The sequence below is a fragment of the Gekko japonicus genome, unplaced genomic scaffold (genome assembly GCF_001447785.1).
Source record: "Gekko japonicus isolate JY-2015 unplaced genomic scaffold, Gekko_japonicus_V1.1 scaffold1255, whole genome shotgun sequence".
NCBI lineage: Eukaryota > Metazoa > Chordata > Lepidosauria > Squamata > Gekkonidae > Gekko > Gekko japonicus.
This window is the reverse complement of record NW_015173164.1, coordinates 239264-249271: the sequence shown is the minus strand read 5'-3', so window position 1 is coordinate 249271 and position 10008 is coordinate 239264.

Here is a 10008-nt window from a genome sequence, read left to right as displayed (position 1 = left end):
TACTGGTATTTCCATTTTATTAATATGTCTGACACTCTCAAGAGATTAAAATCCACCATGCTACAAACCGCAGGGGGTTGCCTGCAAATCTGGATCATGCCATTCCTGTTACATGCCTTCAGGAGGAATTGGCTTCATCACCAACAAGTACGCAATTAGCTACAAGTTGCCAACCATTATGATAATGTCTCCGTTGGAAGCAGCTGACAAATGCAGCTATAACCTGGAGATGTGGGTGCTGATTATACAGCGCTGAACTTGGCTGACTGCCATAAAACTGCAGGACTGGGTAGACAAAGATACCACCTAGCCAAGAGCTGAGGTACCTTCAGCTGAGGAAAGAGCATGCACGTTGTGCATGGGAATGGAGGATTCGGCTGAACCCATTCAAAATCCATGCCAAGGCAAAGCACCGGCTGCGCCAAGAATCAATTATACAAACCACACAAGCTGCACAATATATTCCAGGGGTGACAGTGGTAAACTTCACAAACTTTTGAAACCAGAACCCCAGAAGAACTAGACATACAGAGGAGAAAAGGGGCAGCAGGGATCCCCAACTTTCTCAAGCCTGTGGGCACCTTTGGAATTCTGACACTGGAAGAAGAAAGAGGAGGAGGAAATAGGATTTATACCCTGTCCTTCACTTGGAGTCTCAGAGAGGCTTACAATCTCCTTCCTCTTCCCCTCCCCACAACAGACACCCTGTGAGGTAGGTGGGGCTGAGAGAGCTCTGAGAGCACTGCTTTTTCTAGAACAGCTCTGAGAGAACTGTGACTGACCCAAGGTCACCCAGCTGGCTACATGTGGTGGAGTAGGGGAATCAAACCCAGTTGTCCTAGGTTAGAATCTGCATTCTTAACCACTACAACAAACTGGCTCTCAGCCACAAAATGGCTGCCACAAGAGGTGCAGCCAACCACAAAATCTCAGGGAGTGAGATCATACATGACTCCAATAGAAACGCTTCAGCATTTCAGGCAGAAGCTCTATTTAACAGGATGCCTTTTAAAAATGAACATATTTAAAAATATTTTCTTGCTGACACACACACAGCTTTTCTTCAGTCATACAGTGAAGACTCTTATGTGGTGGCAGCTGCTGCCAAAGCCAATCAGATCTCCCATGGCCAATCAGAAGCCTTGCTGAACAAAACCCCATGTGTGCCCCTGCCCACTTTCTAAAAATGCGTGACAAGTAGTAGAAAAGGTGTACATGGAACCCATGGTGCCTACGAGTACCACAGCTGAGAACCCTGGGTTTGAAAGACAAGGGGAAGAGCTGGAGGGAGAAATTTATACCTGAGGTATATGACAGTTCACACCTTGGGCTCGTGTACAGATAATCTTTTACCATTGATTAGGTAAAGTTAAAGGTTTCCCTTGCTCGAAAGCAGGTGAATCCAACTGTAGCGTTGCGATGCTCACCTCCGTTTCCAAACCGAAGAGCCAGCGCTGTCCAAAGACATTTCCGTGGTCATGTGGCCGGCATGACTAGACGCTGGGGCGCACGGAACACTGTTACCTTCCCACCGAAGTGGTACCTATTTATCTACTTGCAATTTCTTGCCTTCAAACTGCTAGGTTGGCAGAAGCTGGAACCAGAGAGGGGAGCTCACTCTGTCATGTGGCACTTGGGTCTTCTAGCCTGCAGTTCAGCATCTTAACCACTGATCCACTGCAGCTCCTTTACCATTGATTACTGTATCACAAATGTAGCTACTATGTAGATCTTGAAGTAACTAAACTTTTTAGAACAGGTTAAAACCACTAGAGAATGGAGACTTTTCAACTCGTAACTGTAGCCTGTCTCTAATGGAAAATAAGAGCCTGACAGATCAGACCAAAAATCTGGTTAGTCCAGCATCTTCACTGGCTTACCAGATGGTCACAGATGGACACATGAAGCTGCCTTTTGCTGAATCAGACCCTTGGTCCATCAAGTCAGTATTGTCTAGTCTGACTGACAGTGACCCTCCAGGGTTTAGGGTTGCCAAATTCATGCTGAGAAATTCCTGGAGATTTGAGGGGAATTTCCTGGGAGGGGGGTTCGGGAGGGAAGGGACCTCGGCAGGGTCTAATGCCTCTTTGGAGTCCACCCTTCAAATCAGCCATTGTCTCCTGGAGAGCAATGGTAATTCCAGAAGATCTCCACATCCCAACTTGAGTTTGGCAGCCATCCATGGTCTCAGGTGGTGGTCTTTCCCTTCTTGATCCTTTTAACTAGTGATACCAGGGATTAAACCTGGGACCTTCTGTCTGCCAAGCTGTTAAATAGTGGGTTCCATGTATGATCAGACCCCAAATCTAGTGATCAGCTCTGTTTTATTAGTGATTTCAGCAAGAGGAAAAAGACAACTCCAAGGCAGCAGCAGACCTGCTTTTAAGCATGCAAAAAACCACACCCCAAACACACCTCACTCCCAACGATAGGCTATTTACTGTTTCTCTATTGGTTTACTCCAGGATCCTAGTAAGCTATTGTTCATGGAAACAAGCTCAACCAGATCCAGGTACTAGTCTATGGATGACTCATACTCAGTACACAACACAAGCAGCTGCTCTACCTCTAAGGCACAGCTCCTCCCCAGGAAGCTCACAGATGGCAATAATCCTCAGAGAAAATGCTGCAAAGGAATGACCAGCACACACATTTTGAGAAGTACAGATTTTAAAGGAATGTCACCTGATAGAGTTTAGAATTACTGCTTCCTCCTTCCTCTGCAACGGTGGCAGACCCGTTGAGATGGTCCACTGCAGTTTCCTATTGGCGCTTGGGTATTTCCCCATGTTGGCTGCTGCTGATTCTGTCGAGGCCCTGACCTCTTTCTGGAATAGGGAGATGGTCCGGGCTGTTGACACAATCGCCCCGAAGCGCCCCCTGTCCCTTAGACAGAGCCAAGCATTCTCACTGGTTTACAAGGGAATTGACAGCTGATGGTGATGAAAAGGGAGGGACAGATTTCAGAAGCTAAGCAGGGCCGACCCTGGCAAGGAACTGGAAGGGAGACCTCCAAGGAATACGAGGGCTGGGGATGCAGAGACAGGCTATCAAGCCACCTCTCTGAAAAACATCCAAGCCCCCAGTAGGGGTCGCCAGAAGTCACCATGACTTCCAGGCATGCAAGCACACACGCACACACACCAATACCCCCACCCAAAGGGAGGGGTAGTGGCTAGAGCACCACCGACGGAAAACTTGGAACGGGGCTGATTGAGCATGGCAAGGAGCCCCTATGACAGCCTATTCCGTGATGGTGATGCCAGTGAAAAGCATTTCTTCACCACTGTTGTGTCTGCATGTAATCATTCAGCTGAGCGGTTTTGTGTGGCTTTTACACCACGGCTTTTACTTTATAGCCCCAGGGAATTGGATTCTAACTGCAAGGCAGCCCACTGTGAGCAATTCGCTACTTATTTTGCAGGGGCCCACCCCACCCCAATTCCCAATCGCACCCACTGGCAGTGACCACTTACAGGCCCCAGGGTCCACTGGCACATCAGGGTCCCGGAACACCAGGAAATGTGTTAGCCTCCACATTAAACCGTTAATAGACGTCACACTCCGTCTCCTGTCCTGTGTACAGGGCCAGCCCCTGGCAGTTCTCGGGGTCTGGGTAAAGGATGGGTCTACAGAGAGCCCCATGAACACATATGAGTAGGACATAAAGATGGAATGCAACCATGGAAATTCGGCATGCCATGTGCAGGTGTATAGGGGGCACCACAACACCCCACACATCCGCAGATCCATGGCATCACAGACGTCCATATACAGGATCCTCCATCACAGAGTACCATGAATGCATATGATCATGTCAATAAAATGGAATGAAACCAACACCATACTGTTGACCCTGTCATAGCCTATAGGCAGCAGTGAACACAGCAAACCTCAGGGATTCCAGGCCACCATGGACGTGCAAACACATGGTACCAAGGCAGACACCCACATTGATCCATGGGGTTGTACAAGTGGGTCACTCCAAACCCACCATCGGAACATACACAGAATCCTTGGGCACAGCTAGGTCCAAACAAATCCACCGAACCATGGCGTAATGGCATACCGTCTGCAGTGCTACTGGGGCCACTGATGTGGTGGGGCAGTACATGAAGAGTGTGGTGTGGGCTGGGTCCAGCCGCGTACAACCATGTCATGGGACAACAGTGGTAGGATCCATGAGGATCCATGGATAAGAACCATGCCATGGCATCATAGTGGTGCCACGAAGCTGTGGAACCATAGACGGGTTGTGTGGGAACAACCGATGTCGTCCTTGCAGTCCATGGCAGCAGGCGTCTGCCCAACTGTTCCACCAGGCACAGGGCCGGGGAGGGCAGTGGCTGTGCGAGAAGCACAAGACAGGCCACTCGCCCGCTCGCTTGCCACCAACTGCCGCCGCAACCCCTTCCCATCACCCCCTCTGTCATACCCCCCTCCCTCTTCTTCGGCCCGGAACACCCCACAGGTCCTGTCAATGGCAGGGGCTCGCCAGACCCCACCTGGAGCGTGGCAACCCAGAATGAACAGAAGGAACCCGGGGAAGGGGGAGGGACATTGGGGCCTCCCTGGAACGCACGGGGACGGAGGAAAAGGGAGCACTCCCCACGTCCTTGCCATTGCCTTGGTGGTGGACACGACCCTAACCGGGCTGCTGCACCAGACCACGTCTCCGCTGGGTCCCCGCAATAAAGTCATACGGGGAGCTGTCCAACCCGTCCAGGCCACCCCCTCCGAATCGACTGGAACTGAGCACTATAAGATTCGGAGGAACGCTCCACTGCCCATGCACGTGTGTCGCCTGGCGCGCCGGCGAAAGGCAACACAGTGCAGAAGGGGGCATGCGCATTCTGTGTCGCCTGTTCAGCTGGGAGACATGGCGTTCCCCAGCAAGGGCATGCTCATTGGCTCCCGGAGGAAGTGGAGTGCCTGCTGCAGACACTCCCCGACCTCGAGGCTGGTCCGAGGGTCATGCCCTCGACCCATCTTGAAACACAGCTAGTCTTTCAAGACGTGGCGGAACGCCTTGGTGCCCACGGGTACCGGCGGTCAGCCAGCCAATGCCGCGCTAAGTTCAAGCAGGAGAAAGTGGCGTTCTTCAAGGCCCTGGAGGACTGGGAGGGCATCCCTCCACGGGGGGAGCGCCCTCCCAGGTTCCACGTCCTATGCGCCCTGTGGGAACAGGGAGGCCGGCCCAGATGGCGACATCGCACCTCCTACAGTGAGTATACCCCACCCTGGCCATGCCCACCTACCCATTGTCGGACAGTGTGCCATCACATGCTCTGTTCTCCCACCCCCAGGGCGTCTGCGCGCAAGGCGAGTCAGGGCGCCCTCCTCTGCTGGTGAGGCAGCACCAGCAGCAGCACCAAGGCCAGGACCCAGGGGAGCAAGGTATGTTTTGCATGCTTGGTGGCTTGTGGCAGTGCGGGACAAGGAACCCTGGCCACGTGTCAGCCACCACATGGTGGCATTTGCCCAACATGGCCCCAGTGGCCTTGGGTGGTGGCTCACTTGCCAGGCCACCCCACACGGGTGCCTGCCCCAGAGGCCGATATAAGGCAAGACATCCGTGGTAACAGGTGTGCGACATGCATGGGCCATGTTGCACACCGGCCTTATGTGTGCTCGCTTCCTGTCTCCCATAGAACCAGTGGTGGTGAGCTTCCCGCAAGAGTCCCCGGCCCATGGCGGAAGGATCCGAGACAGGTGAGTCGGGGCTGTAGGGTGGCCCACCATATGCTGGTGGTCTGCGTGGTGGCCCCTGTAGGGTGTGGTGGGTCGATGGGCCATGGCAGCATTCCTGGTGGGTCATCTCAGGCCCAGCTGTCCCCACTGTGTGCTGGTCCTGGCCCCTGCCCCTCAGGACTGTGATCTGGTGGTGTGGCAGGTGGCCAGCCAGGGTGCGTGGGTACTTGCAGGAGGGGCACTGGGGCAATCCACACCCCTCAGCCATGTCCATGTGGACGGACACGGGACCTGTGTGGTACGCAAGCCACAACGGTGTCCGCAAGTGTTCTTCCCCTCAGTGGCCCGCAGTGGCAATGGAGCCTCCCATGGTCATGAGCCTTCGTTGTTTCCTGCAGGTGACCAGGCACAGGAGGAGGCAGCGGTGGCCACGGCTGGGTCTGCCGTGGTCATCAGCTCTGCCCCTGAAATGGATCCAGGTGGGTTGACCCCCCTGTGGTCATGGTGGTGGCCACACTGTAGGCCCATGATTTACTCTTTTGTCCCTGCAGGGGAGGGGCCATGCCCTGGGCCCTCAGTGCACCCATGGGAGCAAACGCTGTCCCGCAGGCTGGATGCCGTGGAGGTGGCCATCGTATAGATGCGTGTGGCAAGTGGGTACAATACAGCCAGAGGTGGGTCGGCCACCAGGTGGCCGGTGACAGCTGGGTCTTGTGTTGGGTGGTCCGGCCCCTGGGGTGAGGATCCCATTTGCATGGATTGTGTGGGTGCATGGGTGGCTTTGATCGGTGTACCAAGTGACCGTGTCTGGGTCTCTGCCTGGTCATCTCTGTGGTCATGCCACTGATGTGGTGGTCCATGTCTTTTCTTGGCCACAGTGGAACGGCATGACCAGCGCCTGGATGGGACACTGCAAGATCAGCGCCGGGTTGAACCACGACAGCCGCCAACCCTGCAACTGGGGGGGGGCTTGGAAGGGGAGGGGGAGGTTGATACGGCGGAGGAGGGGCTGTCTGAGGTGGCAACTAAGGGGGAGAGTGAGGAGGAGGTGGAGGGGCCGCATCAGGACATCCCTCTGGACCCTATGCAGGTTGAAGACAGGGGTGTTGAGGGGGATGAGGAGAGTTCCAATTAATGTTTGTTGCCAGTTAATCCTCCCTCCCCCCTCCCCCCCCCTGGACTGCTGGCCCAACACATATGCAGCTGTGTTTGAAGGCACTTTAATTTTGTATGGCAATTGTGCACAGGGGGGACCTGCCACTGTTGGAGCTGGTGGACTATGGGGGCCAGATGGTCCCTGCATGACTGGGGAGTCAAAGGCGGCCTGTCCCTGTCCACCTCCCTTGAATGGTCCCACACGGCTGCCGCTGTGTACCCCCCCTTGGGGGCCACAGTGGCATTCCCAGTGATGTCCCAACGAAGGCATTGGACTGTCCCCCAGCTCGGTACTTGGTTTGTCACGTGCTGGACACCTTGGCAGTATGCTCCTGGACGGTTTGGGAGGGGTGGGCGCAGAGGTGTGGGAGGGGCCACCCACCACCGCTGCTGGTGCCTGGTGACACTGCGCCCCCTACTGTGGTGGGGAGTAGGGCTGTTTCTTCTTCCTTTTCCTGTATGGCCTCCCGCTGTCACTGGATGCTGGTTGTTGGTGCCTGTGAGGACTGCCTGTAGGGGCTGGCCTGCGGGAGGCCCCGTGGCCACGGTGCTGGGACCTGGCTGCAGGGGCTCAGCCAATGGGGCACAGGCACGGACGGTCTCCACCAGCAGGGTGATTGCATGTGTCAGCTCCACCATAGCATTGGTGGATGTGTCCATGGAGTGGTGCATAGCTGTCCGGTCTTCTCGGTTTTCGGCACGGCCGGCCCTCAACTCTGCCAGGACCTCCTCATGCTGCCTCTGTTCTGCCCTCCTGTCCTGTTTGCTCTCCTCCCTGCTCTGGGCAGCAAGATGTTCTCTGACACGTTGGAGGGCGGAGACCCCCTTCCTCCTGGTGGTGATGAGTGCTGCCCTCTTGGCAGCCATGAAGTCTCCCATGTTGATGTCTGGTGGCAGGCCTGGGGAGTCGTGGCAAGAAATAGATCACCGTGCTGCCTCAGCCAGCATGCACCTTCCAGGATACCATGTGGTCCCACCTCCCAGCCCTGTTTTGGGATGGTGTGCTGCCTGCTATATGTCCCTCGTTGGACCTGGGATACTAGCATCCACTGCCCCAGTACCTGTGGCCTGCTGCTGTCACGCCTACCTGGCTGGCTGCTGGTGGATGCCCGTGGCTCCCATGTATCCTGTGAGTCATCGGGGAACAGATCCAGGGACACCTGCTGTGAGGAGGTGGAGGGCCCCCCGGAGGCGGCTCGGACTGGAAGCGGGTCTGCGGTCTGCAGCAGGTCTTCTGTCCAAATCTCTCTTTCAGTGTAGAGGAATGTGTCCAGCTCCTCATAATAGGGGCATGTGTGTCTGCTACCACCGGAGGTTGCATTCAAAGTCACAGCCTTTTTATATTTCAGACACATGTCCTTGGCTTTTGAGCGGCAGTCTTCCGCGGTCCGCTGATGGCCTCAGGTGACCATACCTCTGGCCACCTTTCGGAATACGTCTATGTTCCTGTGGGACTGTTTTAGGGTGGTCTGGATTGCCTTGTCTCCCCACAGGTCCAAAAGGTCCAGGGTCTCCATGTGGGACCACGCAACCCAGCCACCCTACCCCTCCCACGGGTGGCATGGGGGGTTGCTGCTGGTCGTGGAGGGGTCACCGTGGTTGCCACTCACCATGGGGAAGCTCGGCACGGAGGAGTCGCTGTGGTAGCCACTCATTGTGGGGAAGCTCGGCGTGGGGTTTTCGACGTGTGCTTCATGGCGGGTTGTGGCTATGGGTCGCATTTGTGCACATGCAGAGTGTGACGGAAAAGTGGGGCTTTTGGTTTCGAGTTCAACAGCATGTGCGATTTTGCAGAGTAACAGGACTTTCGTTTTCCTCTTTGTGCGCATGCGCCATTAGGTGCTTGTGTGCATACTGTGGAGACTTGAAAAAAAATATCCCTTGTTTGCGACGGGACATGGGTGGGCGCCGGATGCCATGGGATTCCAGCGGAAACGCGAACGGACTCCCGCCCTTGCCCCGCGGTTTCCGTAAGTACTAGTTTTTAAATCTGCATCTTCGGTGGGAAGCCACAGGAGCACTGCGCTTCCCAGATGTTGCGGTGTGATCGTGCCCGGAAAATCCGCAGGACTCCCATGCCTTCAGCGGGGCAAATGCTCCATGTGAACAAGGCCCAAAAATGTTAAATAAATAATAAATTAATTTTTAAAAATTGGGCTTCCCTCCTGCTGAGACAGTGTCTGGGTCCCTGGGCTCCCCCCCTCCCCACAATCTGGCTCTGATACTACCAGTGCACAAGTAGCTGGACATAAGTAGCTGGCCAATGCCAATTGCTGGCCGAGAATCCAATGCTGGATTCAGGGCCGGCTCTATCACTAGGCCAGCTAATGTCTGGCCTAGGGTGCAGGGCCCGTCCAGGGCGCCAACTGCCCTGCCGCTGCCCGCCCCCCCAAATCCCCCACCGTCCTGCCCAAAGCCGCTGCCTGTCTGCTAGTCTAGCTGAGCTCGCTGGCGGCGCGCATGCTGCTCAACGGTGCGCCCGTCCTGCCCGCCCCAAGTTACTCACGCACAGCGCACCCATTGGTCCGCTGGCTGCTGTGCCTGCGCCCATCGCCGATTCACCCCTGCCACCCTCTGAGCCAGGCAGCGTGATTTCCACCACACTCACCGACGCCGGCAGCAGCCCCAGCCAGCCACTAGGCAGCCCAGCCCGGCAGAGGGAGGGGGGGAGGCGGTGGCAGTGGCACCCCGAAGGCTTCCATCAGGCTGCCTGCAGGCTGCAGCAAGCAAAAGTGCCATCGCTGTCGAGGGGGGGGGGATTAAGGCTCCCTTGAAGCTGTGGCATCTGGTGAGCAAAAATCCTACTTTGTGAGCTGCTGGCATTAAGGGAGGGTCTGTGCGGGGGGGCCCCCTCCTGCGTCGCTGTTCTCTGGTCTGATCCAGCAGGGCTCTTCTAATTTTAAAATTGTCTAAGGCGAGTAAAAGAGTCCAAGGCAGCAACTTCACGCTTTCTTAACCATGAGTTTAGTGTATTTGTGCGGGGGGGAGAGGTTCTGTGCCGGCAGGAGGGACTGTGCGGAGGGGGGGGGGGGAGGCTTCCATTAGGCTGCTTGCAGGCTGCAGCAAGCAAAAGTGCCGTTGCCGTCAAGGGGGGGGGGGATTAAGGCTCCCCTGAAGCTGTGGCGTCTGGTGGGCAAAAATCCTACTTTGTGAGCTGCTGGC